This window comes from Pelophylax lessonae (assembly GCF_965119305.1).
Source record: "Pelophylax lessonae genome assembly, chromosome: 3".
In the NCBI taxonomy this organism is placed as follows: Eukaryota; Metazoa; Chordata; class Amphibia; order Anura; family Ranidae; genus Pelophylax; species Pelophylax lessonae.
The window spans coordinates 666,113,954-666,130,949 of record NC_138770.1 but is presented as its reverse complement, the minus strand read 5'-3'; the positions used below and the strand labels follow the sequence as shown (position 1 = coordinate 666,130,949).

At 45.3% G+C, this 16,996-nt stretch overlaps 1 protein-coding gene across 1 annotated transcript in view; it reads right to left on the bottom strand.

The window, feature by feature from the left end:
• Nucleotides 1–16,996, bottom strand: part of LOC309550665 (uncharacterized protein) — a 124,045-nt gene that overhangs the window by 31,569 nt on the left and 75,480 nt on the right.

The window sequence follows — 16,996 nt, the reverse complement described above, 5'->3', positions numbered from 1 at the left end:
TACTTACCTCCTCTGTGCAGTTGGTTTTGCACAGAGCAGCCCCAATCCTCCTCTTCTCGGGTCCCTCAATGCTGCTCCTGGCCCACCCCTCCTATTGAGTGCCCCTACAGCAAGCAGCTTGTTATGGGGGCACCCAAGCCGAGCTGCAGCTCCGTGTGACCATTCAGACACGGAGCTGCCATTTGGCCCCGCCCCCTCTCTCTCCTGATTGGCTAAATTACTTTGATCGACAGCCACGGGAGCCAATAGCGGTGCTGCTGTGTCCCAGCCAATCAGGAGGGAGATTGCTGATGGCTGAGGGACTCGTGGACATCCCTGGATAGAGAAGGACTTCAGGTGAGTATTAGGGGGTGCTGGGGGGGTGCTACACCCAGAAGATATTTTTATCTTAACTGCAAAGAATGCATTAAGATAAAACACCTTCTAACTTTACAACTCCTTTATTTTAATAATTCCTTTTCGTCATATTCGTTATGTTGGAATGATTCGTTTACAGAATTTGTTTTATACATTCAGATTTGTTTCATACACTATATTACCAAAAGTATTGGGACACCTGCCTTTACACGCACATGAACTCTAATGGCACTGGCATCCTAACAGCCAATGATGTCATTGGTTAACCACTTTACTACCGCTTACGGGAATACTACTGCGGCAGAGTGGCTCGTTCCCGTCCAGTCACGTAGTATTAACGTGACTGGACTCCTCCCCTTCTGGGCGGCGCTTGCGCGCCGCCGGAGGCTCGCTCCCGCTGTTTTCATTCACAGCGGGAGTCGGGCCAGGGGAGGAGCAGCGGCGATCGCCGCTGCTCTTACCCGATCGTCGGGGATCGAGTCTGGAGATCCGCCCGCTGTGTGTAAACACAGCGGGCGGATCTCCATAGTGACAGGGAGTGACAGATCGGACTGTTCAGCATAGCTGGACATCCGATCTGTCCATGACTCCCTCAGTCACCTCCCCCCCTACACGTCAGTAAGCACCAGGCATACATTAACCCCTCCCTCTCCAATAAAATTAACCCCTTCCCTGCCAGTGTCATTTTTACAGTAACAGTGCATATATATAGCACTGATTACTGCAGTAATGTCACTGGTACCCCCAAAAGTGTCAAAAATGTCAGTCAGGGGTCCGGTCTGTCCGCCGCAATGTCGCAGTCCCGCAAAAAAAATCGCAGATCGCCGCCATTACGCGTTAAAAAAAAAACACCAAAAATGACAGAAATCTTTCCCTTTGTTAGTAAACGCAATAACTTTTGCGCAAACCAATCAAAATACGCTTATTGCGATTTTTTTTTACCAAACATATGTAGCATAAAACAAATTGGCAAAAAACTTTTAAAAAAATTGGTTTTTACATCTTTTTTGGGGGGAATTTCATATAAAAAAATGTGAAAAATATTGTTATTTTTTCAAAATAAACGCTCTTTTTTTGTTTATAGCGCAAAAAGTAAAAATCGCACAGGTGATCAAATACCACCAAAAGAAAGCTCTGTTTGTGGGAGAAAAAGGACGTAAATTTCGTTTGGGTACGGCGTCGCACGACCGCGCAATTGTCAGTTGAAGTCGCACAGCGCCGAATCGCAAAAAGTGGCCTGGACGGAAGACAGCAAAATCCTCCGGTTGTAAAGTGGTTAAAAAGCAGGATGTCTGTCGCCTCCACAGCATCCTTGTTTGACCCTTCTGTGCCCCTCTCCCTCAGAAATGGGGGTCACATTAGCTGACTGATGGAGAGAAATTGAGGGAGAAGAGAAACATTAGAATACTGGACAGTACCAGTGTGCAAAAATGTATTTGTTTTAAAGAATAAATCACCTCTAACGTTGGGTGTCCTATGTGTGGATGTTGCTGTGTTATGTAAAGCTATTAGAATCGTTTTTTACATTTTAGAATGGGGTGCCTCAAGACTGCCCATAATTTTAAATGGTGCCTTGAGATTATCTATAAATTTAACCACTTTACCCCCGGAGGATTTTGCTGTCTTATGTCCAGGCCACTTTTTGCGATTCGGCACTGTGCGACTTTAACTGACAATTGCGCGGTCATGCAACGTCGTACCCAAACGAAATTTACGTCCTTTTTTTCCCACAAACAGAGCTTTCTTTTGGTGGCATTTGATCATCTCTGCGCTTTTTATTTTTTGAGATATTAATAAAAAAATGCGAAAATTTTGAAAACATAACAATATTTTTCTACTTTGACAGTTAAAAAATATCCAATATATTCAATTTTTGTCATATATATAGGCCAAAATGTATTTAGCTACATGTCTTTGACAAAAAAATTCTCAATGAGCGTATTTTTAACCGCTTTAAGACCGGAAGATTTTACCCCATTCCTGACCAGGCCCTATTTGCGATTCGGCACTGCGTTACTTTAACGGACAATTGCGCGGTCATGCGATGCTGTACCCAAATTAATTTATGTTGTTTTTTTCCCCACAAATAGAGCTTTCTTTTGGTGGTATTTGATCACCTGTGCGATTTTTACTTTTTGCGCTATAAACAAAAAAAGAGCGACAATTTTGAAAAAATTATATTTTTCAAATTTTTTTATATGAAATTCCCCCCCAAAAAATGTAAAAATCAAAATTTTTTAACATTTTAGGCCAATTTATATTCTGCTACATATTTTTGGTAAAAAAAAAATCGCAATAAGCGTATTTTGATTGGTTTGCGCAAAAGTTATCGCAGCTACTAACTACGGGAAATTTATGTCATTTTTATTGTTTTTTTTTTTAACGAGTAATGGCGGCGATCTGCGATTTTTTTGCGGGACTGCGACATTGCGGCGGACAGATCGGACCCCTAACTGACATTTTTTACACTTTTAGGGGTACCAGTGACATTACTACAGTAATCAGTGCTATACATATGAATAAAACCAAATTAATGCAGCGCTAGCAACAGATTAATGTCAAAAATTATAAATTATTTAAATTGAAACCAATCTATATCATGTGAATACAATATGTAATAATAAAATATATTAATCTCATTAAGGTGCATAAATTTCTATAGAAATATTTTAAAGTGCATATTTAGACTAAAAAAATATATATAAACATTCAAAATGTGAGATTTAAAGTGCAAAAAATGGTGGAATAAAGTCCTTATTGATGATCCAAAAAAGGTGCCAAAGTGCCAAGTAAATAAAGGTGCTTGTGAGGTGAAGGTGCCCTCTTGGTTCCCCACTCACCGGAATTAGATAGTATGAAAGCCCTTGGTTTTATTGCACATTTGCCCAGGATCAGATATGGAATTCCTCCGATGTGTCCTCCGTATGGAAATCGTTCCCGATAATACCATTAAAAGAAAAGAGGGCCATACATCGTGAAGTACGTAGGTATAATTTTATTCCCCAAAAAACGATTGAATACTTACAAGATCAAAGAATAAAAATGGCATATAGCAAACAAAGCAAGTAAATATGCACTTTAAAATATTTCTATAGAAATTTATGCACCTTAATGAGATTAATATATTTTATTATTACATATTGTATTCACATGATATAGATTGGTTTCAATTTAAATAATTTATAATTTTTGACATTAATCTGTTGCTAGCGCTGCATTAATTTGGTTTTATTCATTTATTCTAAGAATTTCTTAGTGTTGCAGCAGCTGCACACCTTCACAGTTTTCTCACAGTATAACCTATCACTATTGTGTAGCGCGGGTTTAAATTTGTTTTTTTCGTTTTTTTCAGTGCTATACATATGCACTGTTACTGTAAAAATGACACTGGCAGGGAAGGGGTTAACTTTTATTGGTGATCAACAGGTTTAATGTATGCCTGGTGCTTACTAACGTGTGTAGGGGGAGGGGACTGAGTGACACAGGGACAGATCGCAGGTTCAGCTATGCTGAATCCTGTAATCTGTCCCTGCATGTCACTTAGGGGATCCGCCCGCTTTGTTTACACAAGCGATCGGATTTCCACACTCGATCCCCGACGATCGGGGAAGAGAGGCGGTGATCAACGCCTCTCTTCCCCTGGCCTGACTCCCGCTGTGACTGAATACAGCGGGAGCGAGTCTCCGGCGTGCACCGCCCACAAGGGGAGGAGTCCAGCCTAGTCTACGTCGCTGGACGATAACGAGCCACTTTGCCGCAGTACGGTTAACGTGACCGGTCGTCAAGTGGTTAAACTGAAAAAAGGTTGAGAAACACTGTTGTAGATGCATAATCTTGGAGTCATTGGGTACATTGTTCTATTATGGGTCTGCACAGATAACAGCTTCTAGTTATGTTCTGAGTTCAGAGAAGAGTTCTCTGAAATTCCCTTCAAGTTTCCTAAATGAACCCATACGACTTTATCAACCAGTTTGCTCCTTACTACACTAACTAGTGCCTTAATGTATCTCTCCCCTCGTGCATCTGCTACACTGTGCACACCTGATTCCCCTTTTTGTGTTTTCCCTTTGATCCCTGTTTTGATGTATATCTGTTTTTATTGTATGCTATTTTCTTAAATAAAGATTATATAAAAAAAATAAATAAATGAACCCATACTCCATAGATGACATCTTCAGGGGATTTAGTGGCAGTGTACGTATTACCCTGCTACTTTTACCCAATCTTATTTTGCTGAGTAAATAAGAACGTTAACCACTTAAGCCCCGGAAGATTTTACCCCCTTCCTGACCAGGCCCTATTTTGCGAATCGGCACTGCGTGAATTTAACGGACAATTGCGCCGTCGTGCGACGCTGTACCTAAACGAATTTGATGTCCTTTTTTTCCCACAAACAGAGCTTTCTTTTGGTGGTATTTGATCACCTGTGCGATTTTTTGATCATGCGCTATAAACAAAAAAAGAGCGTAAATTTTGAAAAAATAACAATATTTTTCACATTTTTTATATGAAATTCCCCAAAAAAAAAATGTAAAAATCAAAATTTTTTAACATTTTTGGCCAATTTGTTTTCTGCTACATATGTTTGGTAAAAAAAATCGCAATAATTTTGATTGGTTTGCGCAAAAGTTATTGCGTTTACTAACTACGGGAGAGATTTGTGTCATTTTTGTTGTTTTTTTTTTTTAACAATTAATGGCGGCGATCTGCGATTTTTTTTGCGGGACTGCGACATTGCGGCGGACAGATCGGACCCTTGACTGACATTTTTTACACTTTTGGGGGTACCAGTGACATTACTACAGTAATCAGTGCTATACATGCACTGTTACTGTAAAAATGACACTGGCAGGGAAGGGGTAACTTGATTGGAGAAGGAGGGGTTAAGTGTGTCCCTAGGGGTGTGATTCTAACTGTGCAGGGATGTGGCTGTTCATGTAACAGCAGAGATCTACGGTCCTACATAGCAGGACCATTTGATCTCTGCTGTTATACAAGGGAGAATGACAGGCGGCTTTGTTTACATCAGCCGCCTGCCTTTCTCCCTCTGTAACTGACAATCGCGAGTGACCGGTGGACATCGGGTCCGCCGGTCACTCGCGCGGAGGTATCCGTGAACGAGCGGGGGCGGGAGCGCGTCCTCAGGTGGCACGCGCTCGCCCCCTATTGGCTCACAGGCTAGTGACGTACCGGTACGTCACTTTGCCTGCACGGGGCTGACCCCCGCAGTATATATTAAGTGGCTAAGGTTGAGACCCAAAGTTATCCTAAACTTGACTGGGTGACAGTGTAGGGGGTCAGCCCCTTGAATAACTAACTCCATTACACTGTACTTCTATTGAGAAATTCCCACAGACTGTCATGCATCTTTCAGCCACAAGATATCACTGTTGTTGTCAATGAGAATAAGCCACAGTTGTTGTTGCTTTAGGGGAAGGGATGTTTCTGGAAAGGAGGGGGGAGCAGGAAGTTCCTGGAAGGGTGTGGTGTTCGTCTCTCTATGGCTGTGCTGAGCTGAGAAAAGGGACTGCATGCTGTGGCCTTGAGAGGGCACATAGACTGTATAATCCCGGGACAGAGCAACAGGATCTTGCCAGAGGAGACAGAGCTGAACTGTGATACTACGGACAGCAGCTGAGAACCAGAGAAAGAGAGGAGAGAACATCCCAGAGCACCTCAAGCAAGTTACAGAGCAAGGTGCCATACTGCAATGACCTCCAAGTGACAGAACAAGATAAACTACTTGCAAAGAAACCCAGACCAGTGCATAAGAGACTGCAGCTACAGACAGCAAGGGACAGATCCAGAGACCTAACTACATCCACCATCACAGAGACTGAGATAAAGCAGCTGTACCTACAGAACTGTCAGTGTGCACCGGTGCTAACCTGTGGCAGGGCATAGAGCAGGTTTCTGTAGACAGAGCGTTGCAGCAACGTGTCCCGGTTAGCGGGAATCAGATAGGATCATATAGCAGAGTAGCCTGTATTTCTGTGTGTGCGTTGGCGGGAGCGCCATTTTATGTATCACGTTGCAGTTAACTTTGCAGTAAACCTATGTAATCTGTTATTACTGTTAACATCATTCTCCGGCCATTATACTCTGTTGGTTAATAAAGCCGGTATCTGCTTCAGCCTCATTGTCTGCTGTACCGTACTTGAATTCTGCATTGCGGTCCCCTACTCCTCTGACCGCTACAACAGAATGAGCCCAATGCAACACCTAAACACCTATTTACCTATTTGCCCCCCCACCAAATCTGAAATCACAGCACCAGGCCGGGTTGTCAGTCCTCCCCTGGATCCTGCAGGTTATACTACAGGTAGGTGCTAGGTAAATGTATAGTGGGCCTTGTCTGCCTAACAGCAGAGCTGTGATTTATTTAGTCAGGTTGTCATGGTTTCCAGGTGTGTTTGCTGAGAGGGAAGTCTCCCCACTGGCTCATGTGAGAGGCTTCTCATAGGGCAATGGAGGAAGCCCAATCAGGGGGCACATCCAAGTTTGTAACTACCCCAGAAGGCAGATTATGCTGCAAAGGATTCTGGGAGTGGGTATAGGTTTGGGGAAGTGCGTGGCACGGTGTCTTTGGCGGGAGCAGAGTCCCAGGTCTCTCCTCCTGTCTGAGGAAGGTGGATGTCTTGGGGTGTCGCCTGAGAATCCAGAGAGTGCTGAGTGAGCTGAGGGGATCTGGTGTGCCGATAACCAGCGGAGAGCGAGAGGGGTTCAGTCCCAGGAAAGCCTACACAGGGCGTGAGTACTGAGGATTGCCCCTGGGGGTCTGCCTAGAGTCAGAAGGGGAACCAGAGTCAGCTAGTTATAAAGGGGGAACCTAGGTTGAGGACCCTAAAGTTATATAGGGGGTACATAGTCAGTGGACCCTGAAGAGTTAAAGTCAAAGGGGGCACCTGCAGTTGGGCCCTGAATGGTACAGAGTGTGTCAGTTGCAAGTACAGCTATACAGAGTTCTACTTCATACTATCTCAAGCTGACCAAAGCGGGGGACAGTATTCAGTGACTTATACAGCACAACAGTGTCAGGAGTTCTCAGTCCTGAATCTTCTGAATCTCTGGCCTAGTTCTACAATTACAAATAAGTTTAAAATAACATTTACTACTGCTTGTGATATATTGTTATAAACGGTTTAAAATATTTTCAAAATTCTTACCTTATATTATAGGGCAGGTCCCCCATAGATTCCCCTTCAGTGCAGGCCAGGGCAGGTCTCCCTAGATCCCCCTTTAGAGCAGGTCAGGGCATTCCCCCCCATAGATCCCCCTTTAGTACAGGCCAGGGCAGGTCCCCCATAGATCCCCCCCCTTTAGTGTAGGTCTCCTGCCATAGAGCCCCCTTTAGAGCAGGTCTCCTGCCATAGAGCCCCCTTTAGAGCAGGAAAGGGCAGGTCTCCCGTATATCCCCTTTAGTGAAGGACAGGGGAGGTCCCCCATAGATCCCCCTTTAGTGCAGGCCAGGGCAGGTCTCCCGTAGATCCCCCTTTAGTGCAGGCCCCCTGTAGATCCCCCCTTTAGCACAGGCAGGTCCTCCCATAGATCCCATTCCCCCTTAGAGCAGGCCAGGGTCCCCTACCAATAGATCCCCCTTGGAGCAGGCCATGGTCCCCCTCCCTATAGATGCCCCTTAGAGCAGGCCTGGCCTGCTCTAAGGGGATCTATATGGGGACCCTGGTGGTCCTGGCCTGTTCTAGGGGGATCTATATGGGGGGAACCCCTGGCCTGGTAACTGATCCCAACCCATAGATCCCCACCCCCAGTGACAGTCAGTTCCCCCAGGGTGGGCCAGGGACCAGGGTGGATCCCCCACAGTGACAGTCAGCCCTCCCCCAGGGTGGGCCAGGGACCAGGGTGGATCCCCCCCAGTGACAGTCAGTCCCCCCCCCCCCCAGGGTGGACCAGGGACCAGGGTGGATCCCCCTCCAGTGACAGTCAGTCCCCCCCAGGGTGGGCCAGGGACCAGGGGCCAGGGTGGATCCCCCCCCAGTGACAGTCAGTGCCCCCAGGGTGGACCAGGGACCAGGGTGGATCCCCCCCAGTGACAATCAGTCCCCCCCAGGGTGGGCCAGGGACCAGGGGCCAGGGTGGATCCCCCCCCCAGTGACAGTCAGTCCCCCCCCAGGGTAGACCAGGGGCCAGGGTGGATTGGATCCCCCAACCCCCTTAAAAGAGGCCAGGGCAGGTCCCATCCCTTCCTGAGGTGGCCTACTGGCCCCCCTCCCCTATAGACTTCAGTTCAGTTTAATCTTTAAAAACTTGTACCTTGTGTCACTGTCAGTGTCTCCCCTCAGTCTCTCACTCTCTCTGGTGCTCCCCGAGTCTTTGACTGACTTCAAGAAGACTTCCTGCTGCTGTGCTGTGCTCTCTCCTCGGCTCCTCTTTCTGCTGTGAGCGTGCGGTGATGCCGGTCTCATCAAAGGCCAGCCAGCCACAGTGCCACTCCCTAGTCCCTCCTCCAGAGTGAGAGGGACAGTTCTCTGGACAAGTCCCGCCGCCGCGCCAATTCAACACTCCCTCCCCCAGCCAGCAGCACGATAATTTACTGGCAGCCCACAGCCCGCGCAGAACAGGCAGACGGGCCTTCTTTGCAACTTCTGTGCGGTGCTGGGCGGGAGGCGGGACTGTCTCGCAGGGAGCGGCGGGCGGCGCTCGCTAATGATGATGATGATGAGTCTGGCTGCTGGCATGATGATTGATGACGATGGATGGCTGCAGATAGCGGGGCAGCGTGGCGGACCCGGCAAGGCCCAGTCACGGACACCGGTGTCCGTGAGCTGACACCTTGCCGACCCCTGATCAGGACACAGGCCTGGAAACCTTGCTACACTTATGTAGCCGGGATCGGACTACTAGAATATGTATATACACTTATATGCTTGTTGTTATTGTTGGAATTGTCTGTATACCGCTTTAAGACTGTTTTCAGGTGGAGATCAGCCTCTCGCAGGAAGTGGAAGGATTGGATTGTGGGAGATATAGTTCTGTATTGGGAGCAGACTGTTATCTGGATTGCTGAAGGAACTGTACACCCAGGGAGCAATGGAGAAGTGAAGGACCATGGGAGAGACTATAAACCTATCTGCTCCACAGTGTGAACGCTCTCTTGCTTCCGGGACCCAGTGAGTGCGGATCAGCCTGTTGTGTGCTCACAGAACTGTTGGTGGCTGAGGCCTAGTACACGAGGCCTGACCCGAGTGCGGAGCTCGCCCTCAGTGGAGCGGATGCTGATAGCTACACGGTGGCTGCTGACACACTATAGCTGAAGAGGAAGCAAGTGGAGGCCAGGCAGACAGCCTGTGACAGCAGAGTATCGCTTACTCCCAGATGCTGGAGCGTGGGAGAGCGCATCGCCTGTCTTACAGGATCCTCACGAATGGACATCTGAAAAAGAAGGGGTGCCTGTGTGGAATCCTGACCGCAAGTATAACCTTTTCTTCATCAACACACTGACCGCAGACATTATTGCACACATCACTTCTTTTGGGATTACAAATATCACATTGGACAGTGATAAGAGCTCCAACTGCCGGTGAAGACTTAGCAAGGCCTTGCTAGGGGAGGGGTGTTGACACCTGTTACATCTTAACTGCTTGCCGACCGCCGCACGACTATTTACATCGGCAGTCAGCCCCTCACAGGCAAAGCGACGTAGGGCTACAAGCGCGCGCCACCAGAGGCGCGCTCCCGCACAGTCACAGACCCCCCCCCCCGTGCGTGTGCACTCGCGTTCTTCCGTTACACCAGAAGAAAGGCAGGCGGCTAATGTAAACAAAGCCTCCTGTCATTCTTCCCTGTGTAAGAATGGAGATCACACGGTTCTACTATGTAGGACCTTTGATCTCTGTTCTTACACTAGTAGCCACAGCCAATCACAGTTAGAAACACGCCCCTAGGGACACACTTAACCCCTCCCTCTCCAATAAAGTTAACTCCTTCACTGCCAGTGTCATTTTTACGGTAACAGTGCATATGTATAGCACTGATTACTGTAGTAATGTCACTGGTACTCCCAAAAGTGTCAAAAATGTCAGTCAAGGGTCCGATCTGTCCGCCGCAATGTTGCAGTCCCGCAAAAAAAATCGCAGATTGCCGCCATTACTCGTTAAAATAAAAAACAACAAAAATGGCAAAAATCTTTCCCTTAGTTAGTAAACTCAATAACTTTTGCGCAAACCAATCAAAATATGCTTTTTGCGATTTTTTTTTTACCAAACATATGTAGCAGAAAGCAATTTGGCCTAAAATGTTAAAGAATTTTGATTTTTACATTTTTTTGGGGGATATTCATATTAAAAAATTTGAAAAATATTGTTATTTTTGCAAAATTGTCGCTCTTTTTTTGTTTATAGCGCATGATAAAAACATCGCACAGGTGATCAAATACCACCAAAAGAAAGCTCTGTTTGTGGGAAAAAAAGGATGTCAATTTCATTTAGGTACAGTGTCGCACGACCGCGCAATTGTCCTTTAAAGTCTCGCAGTGCCGAATCGCAAAACAGGTCCTGGTCAGGAAGGGGGTAAAATCTTCCGGGCTTAAGTGGTTAAACTTGAGGCCAGAGTAGCAGAGTTGGAATAATTCTCCCATTCAGCTGCACTACTTCTGCCTAAAGTTTAAAATTCTCATCACAATTCCCTGCAATTCTAAAGTGTCAAATGTGCTCAGGTGTGACCATACAAAATATGTAATATGTAAATATTAATAAAGTGCAAAGTGTAAATAAGTACATTGCCGGGACAGTGTAAATTACCCGGGACAGGCTCCTATTTTCCCAGACTGTCCAGTCACAAACGGGACAGTTGGCGAGTATGCATTATAAATACAGTTATTTCTCTTTTTTTATAAGTGATCACATATCCTCTGATCTCCGCTGCACAAGAGCTGAAGGAGGAGAAATAGCAGCTCACTGAGCCAGTGAAAGGTTTAAATAGGAAATGCAAAACATGTTTGTATAGATAAAAAATAAAAACCCATTATAAATACCGTTCTTCCCATTTTTTTTAATAAGTAATCGATTACCTCTGTTTTCAGCTGTATAAGAGCCGGGGGGGAGAAACAGCAGTACACTGAGCTTTCTAGTTAATGGCTGTGCGGGGGGGGGGGGGGTGTCAGGACAAGTCTGATTATTGGAGGAGAGCGGGCTGAGTTCCCAGCATAGCTATAGAACTGACCATGCTGCGCTCTCATGCTTAGTGTGGTCAGTTTTTAATAGGAAAGCAGAGAGACTGGCAGGAACACCAGAGATTTCACACAAAGGAAGCAATACAAAGAGACCAGGACACTTTCTCCTACAAGTACAGTACATGATATAGCAGACACGTATTGGGAATATGAAATGTTGGGTCTACATATTCTTTAGTGGACTACGGGTGCAGTAATAAGTGCATTCCTGGTTTATTGGCATTTCCTCCAGCTTTCTAACTGAAGGCATGTACAGAGGTATGAGCAGAAAACTGGAGGAAGTTTAAATGCAATTTTCTTTCCTGCAAAAATACAGGCAAATATATTTTTTTCTTAAAAGTGAACTTCGCCTTTAATTACAACTAGTGGAGAGATGCAATTTCAGCTGGGGGGGGGGGGGGGGGGGGCAGGTCGGCTCTGTCCCGCGAAACAACGTAACTGTCCTTTGCTTCGCGGGACCCCTAGTGGGGGGGCGCGCGCCCATTTGCCACGAGGGAAGTCGATCTGTGGGTCTGGCGGCAATCGCGATTGCTGTCGGTCATCCGCGGTCTGCTGTTGTAAATACGGCAGACCGCTGTTCTGTCAGCAATGAACACAGAAATCCTGTGTGCCTCTTATTTAGGAACGCAGGTCTCCGTTTTCATTCCATAAGTCCATCCCCCACACAGTTTGAAAGCACTCCCTAGGGACACATTTAACCCTTTGATCGCCCCTGGTGTTAACCCCTTCCCTGCCAGTGTCATTATTATAGTAACAGTGCATATTTTTAGCACTGATTACTGTAGTAGTGTCACTGTTCCCCCCCCAAAAGTGTCAAAAATGTCAGTTAGGGGTCCGATCTGTCCGCCGCAATGTCGCAGCCCCACTAAAAATCGCAGATCGCCGCCATTACTAGTAAAAATAATAAATAAATAAAAATGACATAAATCTGTCTTTGTATACGCAAAAATATGTAGCAGAATACAAATTGGCCTAAAATGATGAAAAAGTTTGATTTTTAAACATAGGCGTGCGCACAGGGTGTGCCAGGTGTGCCTGGGCACACCCTAATAACCCTGTGTGGAGTAGATTCCCCCTGTTTGAACCTCTGATATTTCAGCAAAGCCCCCTAATGGCTCCTACAATTTTATAAAAAATACTAAAATTGTAAGATATAATAAAAAATAAAAAATACTGACACCATCCACTGCCCTGACACCACTCTCTGCCCTACTGACAGCGTCCACTGCTCTACTGACACCATCATCAGTATATATACACATGTATGTGATTGAGCTTTGAGGTGCACACCCTAATGCAATAGGCTGTGCACACCTATGTTTTTAAATTTAAATTTTTATTGGGAATGTTAGAAATATTGTTATTTATTTATTTTTATAATTGTCGCTCTTTTTTTGTTTATAGCGCAAAAAATAAAAATCTCAGAGGTGATCAAATAGCACCAAAAGAAAGCTCTATTTGTGGGGAAAAAAAGGACATCAATTGTATTTGGGTACAGCGTTGCACAACTGCACAATTGTCCGTTAAAGTAACGCAGTGCCGATTCGCAAAAAATGGCCTGGTCATTAAGGGGGAAAATCTTCCGGTCCAGAAGTGGTTAAGGAAGACTAAGCTCTTCACACCCTTCATAATCCCAAAAAATTATATTGCTTTTTTAGGTGTCCTGGGCATGTTTGCGTCCCAATATTCCATTATTAGTGCCGGCCATAGACAGTTCAAATCCTGCTGAACCGGCTGAGAATTTAACAAAGTGTGGGCAGGCTGAACGTTCCATTCAACTTGGGTATAACCAGCCTGCTGGATTTTGCATGCGATTATCACTATCAGCTGGTATAGCTGCTAGCAATAATCACTGTGTACCAGGGGCGTAGCTACAGGGGTTGCAGGGGTTGCAATTGCAACCGGGCCCCATGCTCCAGGGGGCCTGTGTGGCTCCCCTGTACACCTGGATAGGAGGGGCGGCGGGGGCAGCATGTAGAGAAATCACTGTCCTCCTTTCTCCTCCTGTAGCTGCAGGAGGAAAATGGAGGAAATTGGTTCCTCTGTATGCTGCCCTCACCACTCCTCCTATCCAGTTAACTTGTGTTCTGCTGTCTCTGGCCCCTGCGTGCTCCCCTGGTCCCCCCCCCCCCCCACTGTGCTGCCCCCCCCCCCCACACACACACACACTTTGCTCCCTCCCCTCTCCTGCCGGCTGCTGCAGGGGATGTGTCACAATAGGGAACCAGGAAGGGGTCGGTAAATATGTAATTTGCCAGCTCCTTTCTTTTCTGAATGGACAGAGTCATAGTCAGTGACATTGTAAAAAACTAAAATAAAATGATAAAAAATAATACAATTAAAGTACCAAAAAATAAAAATTACTGACACCAGGGGGTGAACTTCCAGGATGGCAAAGGTCACACTTGTGACCGGGCCCTGGTATTCTACCACCATGGGGAGGCCCCCAGATGGAAGGGGGCCCACTGCAGTACTTGTGAAAAGGTACCATTACAGGAATGTAATAAAGGGCCCCTCAACGAGAGTAAAGGGCTCCAGGATCAGTGGGAAGACCCCCAGGCTTGAAGAAAAGGGCCCCCATCAGGGGTCCGGAGGGCCCTTTATGGTTTCTTGCACCAGGGCCCTGAAGGTCCTAGTTACGCCTCTGCTGTGTACAGGGAGTGTGTATCTCCCACAGTTATTACCTTTTGTACCACTTGGCCTTCCCTATTAGACTGTGAGCTCCTTTGAGCAGGGCCCTCTTAACCCTCATTAATTTTATTGCATTGTAACTGTACCCTCTCCATTTTTATATTGTAAAGCACTGCGTAAACTGTTGGTGCTATATAAGTCCTGTATAATAATAATAATAAAAAAAAAAACAGTAAAACCTTGGCTTGCGAGCATGATTCGTTCCAGAAACATACTTGTAATCCAAAGCACCCTTATATCAAAGCAAATTTCCCCATAAGAAATAATAGAAACTCAGATGATTAGTTCCACAACCATTTATTCATATAAAAAATGATTACGGCAATACAAAATACAGTATAAAGTATAATCATATTGCTAGTGTAAAAAAAATATACTTGTAGTATATCCCGCACGCCAAAGTGAACTAAATGTTTAATATAGTGTTAGAATTAAATAGAATTAGAAATGTGTTGCAGCTGAGGACAATAGATATAATAGTTGAATATAGCCACCATAAGGTGCATATAGTAAATAATTCATATATAGTGCATGTGCATCATAAGTGCTCTATAAAAGTCCACAGAAAAAGAATACATTGTATATAGGTGACTATGGTGATCACAGTTCAAAATGAATTCCTTGTGCAAACAATAATCCAGTGCGGATAAAGTGCAGGTGCTCAAAACAAATTTCCCAATCAGCCGCGTGATATCTAGATAACGCCGATCACTCTCCACCGTGACTATGGATGGATCACTCACCAGATGTCGCTGGTCTTAGATGCTGTATAGCATTAAGACCAGTAGCGCTTAATTGGTCGCCAATACCAGGGCAGGTACCAAACTGCTGTGTGGTCACTCCGTTCTTGGACTGTGACAGGTCCCACCTTCCTCTCTCCCCGCGCCAGGTATAAGCCAAAGTGAAGAGATACATTTAAAAATTACTTTTCCAAAGCTTGAGCTCCGTACGTGAACGGTCATAGGAACGGTCTGCTACTCTGATGTACTGCTTTGACTTACATTTTAACCCAAGGATGGGTAATAAGTAATTTTTAAACGTATCACACTATCTGGAATCTCTCTTCACTTTGGCCTCTATCTGGCGCGGGGAGGGAGGAAGGTGGGACCGGTCTGTGGAGTGACCACACAGCAGTTTGGTACCTGCCCTGGTCTTGGCGACCAATTGAGCGCTACTGGTCTTAATGCTATACAGCATCTAAGACCAACGACATCTGGTGAGTGATCCATCCATAATCACGGTGGAGAGTGATCGGTGTTATCTAGATATCACACGGCTGATTGGGAAATTTGCGTTGAGCACCTGCACTTTATCCATATTGGGTTATTGTTTGCACTATGAATTAATTTTGAACTGTGATCACCATAGTCACCTATATAAAAATTACAGTAAAACCTTGGATTGCGAGCATAATTCGTCCTGGAAACATGCTTGTAATCCAAAGCACTCTTATATCAAAGTGAATTTCCCCATAAGAAATAATGGAAACTCAGATGATTCGTTCCACAAGTCCTTTGGTTTATAGTCTATATACAAAGATTATAGCAATGTGATTGGTTGTGTAACCATAAAATGTCCATCCACAATATGCAGCCTTCCCAAGGGGATTAGAAGCAAAATCTAGCAGAGCTACAGAATATAAGAGAGATGAGAGGAGCCTCTAAGTGTAGCAACATTACATTTAATGAAGGTTCAACATTTAGCAACTCACATGGTTGATGATTAAAATAGGCAAGTATGGAGGCATCCAGGGTAAAGCTGTCCACATAGACCATCTTCTGAACCATCGACTCTCACCACTGTCAGTCTTCAATCCTGACCGGGAAGAATAGCCTGCAGTAGAGCGATCTGAAAGTGAGGCTTTGAATCACTCGAGAAGTGCAGCGGGGAAGTGATGATGAAGATGGCTGTGCAGAGGATGGTCTATGTGGACAGCTTTACCCCGGATACCTGCATACTTAGATGTGCCTGTTTTAATCATCAACCATGTGAGTTGCTAAATATTGAACCTTCATTAAATGTAACCATATTGCTACACTTTACAGACTCCTCTCTTCTTTTTTTATATATGACGCTACTTGTATATCAAGTCAAAATGTATTTAAAAAATGTGCTTGTCTTCCAAAGCGCTCTCAAACCAAGGTTTTACTGTATACTCTTTCTGTGGACTTTTATAGAGCACTTACATCTAAGTGTAGAAGGATCACAGTTTTAATGTAAAAAAAAAAATGGAATGACAATCACAATGTTAAAAACAATATCCAGCGTTAGGGAGTCGGGTGCTCGCTCATCTGTGAAAAGCTGCTGGTGTATACAGTATGTGGCCAGGGGTCCAGGGGCACTGGTGGCTCCTAGTACTTCCTGGAGACACTTGGAAACACTGGGAAACTGTTGACGTCACTTCCGGGTGTTTCCGAACGCGCGTTACGCTGGCCCAACCTGGCTTGGAGTGTCTCAGCGTGTGTCCAAGTTCTCTAGTAAGTGCTAAGAGCCACCAGCGCCTCCCGGACCTCTGGCCACATACTGTATACACCAGTGTCTTTACTGTATACACCATGGCACCAGACTACTTAACACAGGATATTGTTTTTAACATTGTGAGTGTAAATTAAATCTGTGATCTTTCTACTACTTGTGTATCAAGACCGCGCTTGGATATCAAGTTAAAATCTTTAAAAAAAATGTTGCTCGTCTTGCAAAACGCTCGTATACCACATTATTCGCAAACCAAGGTTTTACTGTAATAACAGGGAGCCTTAT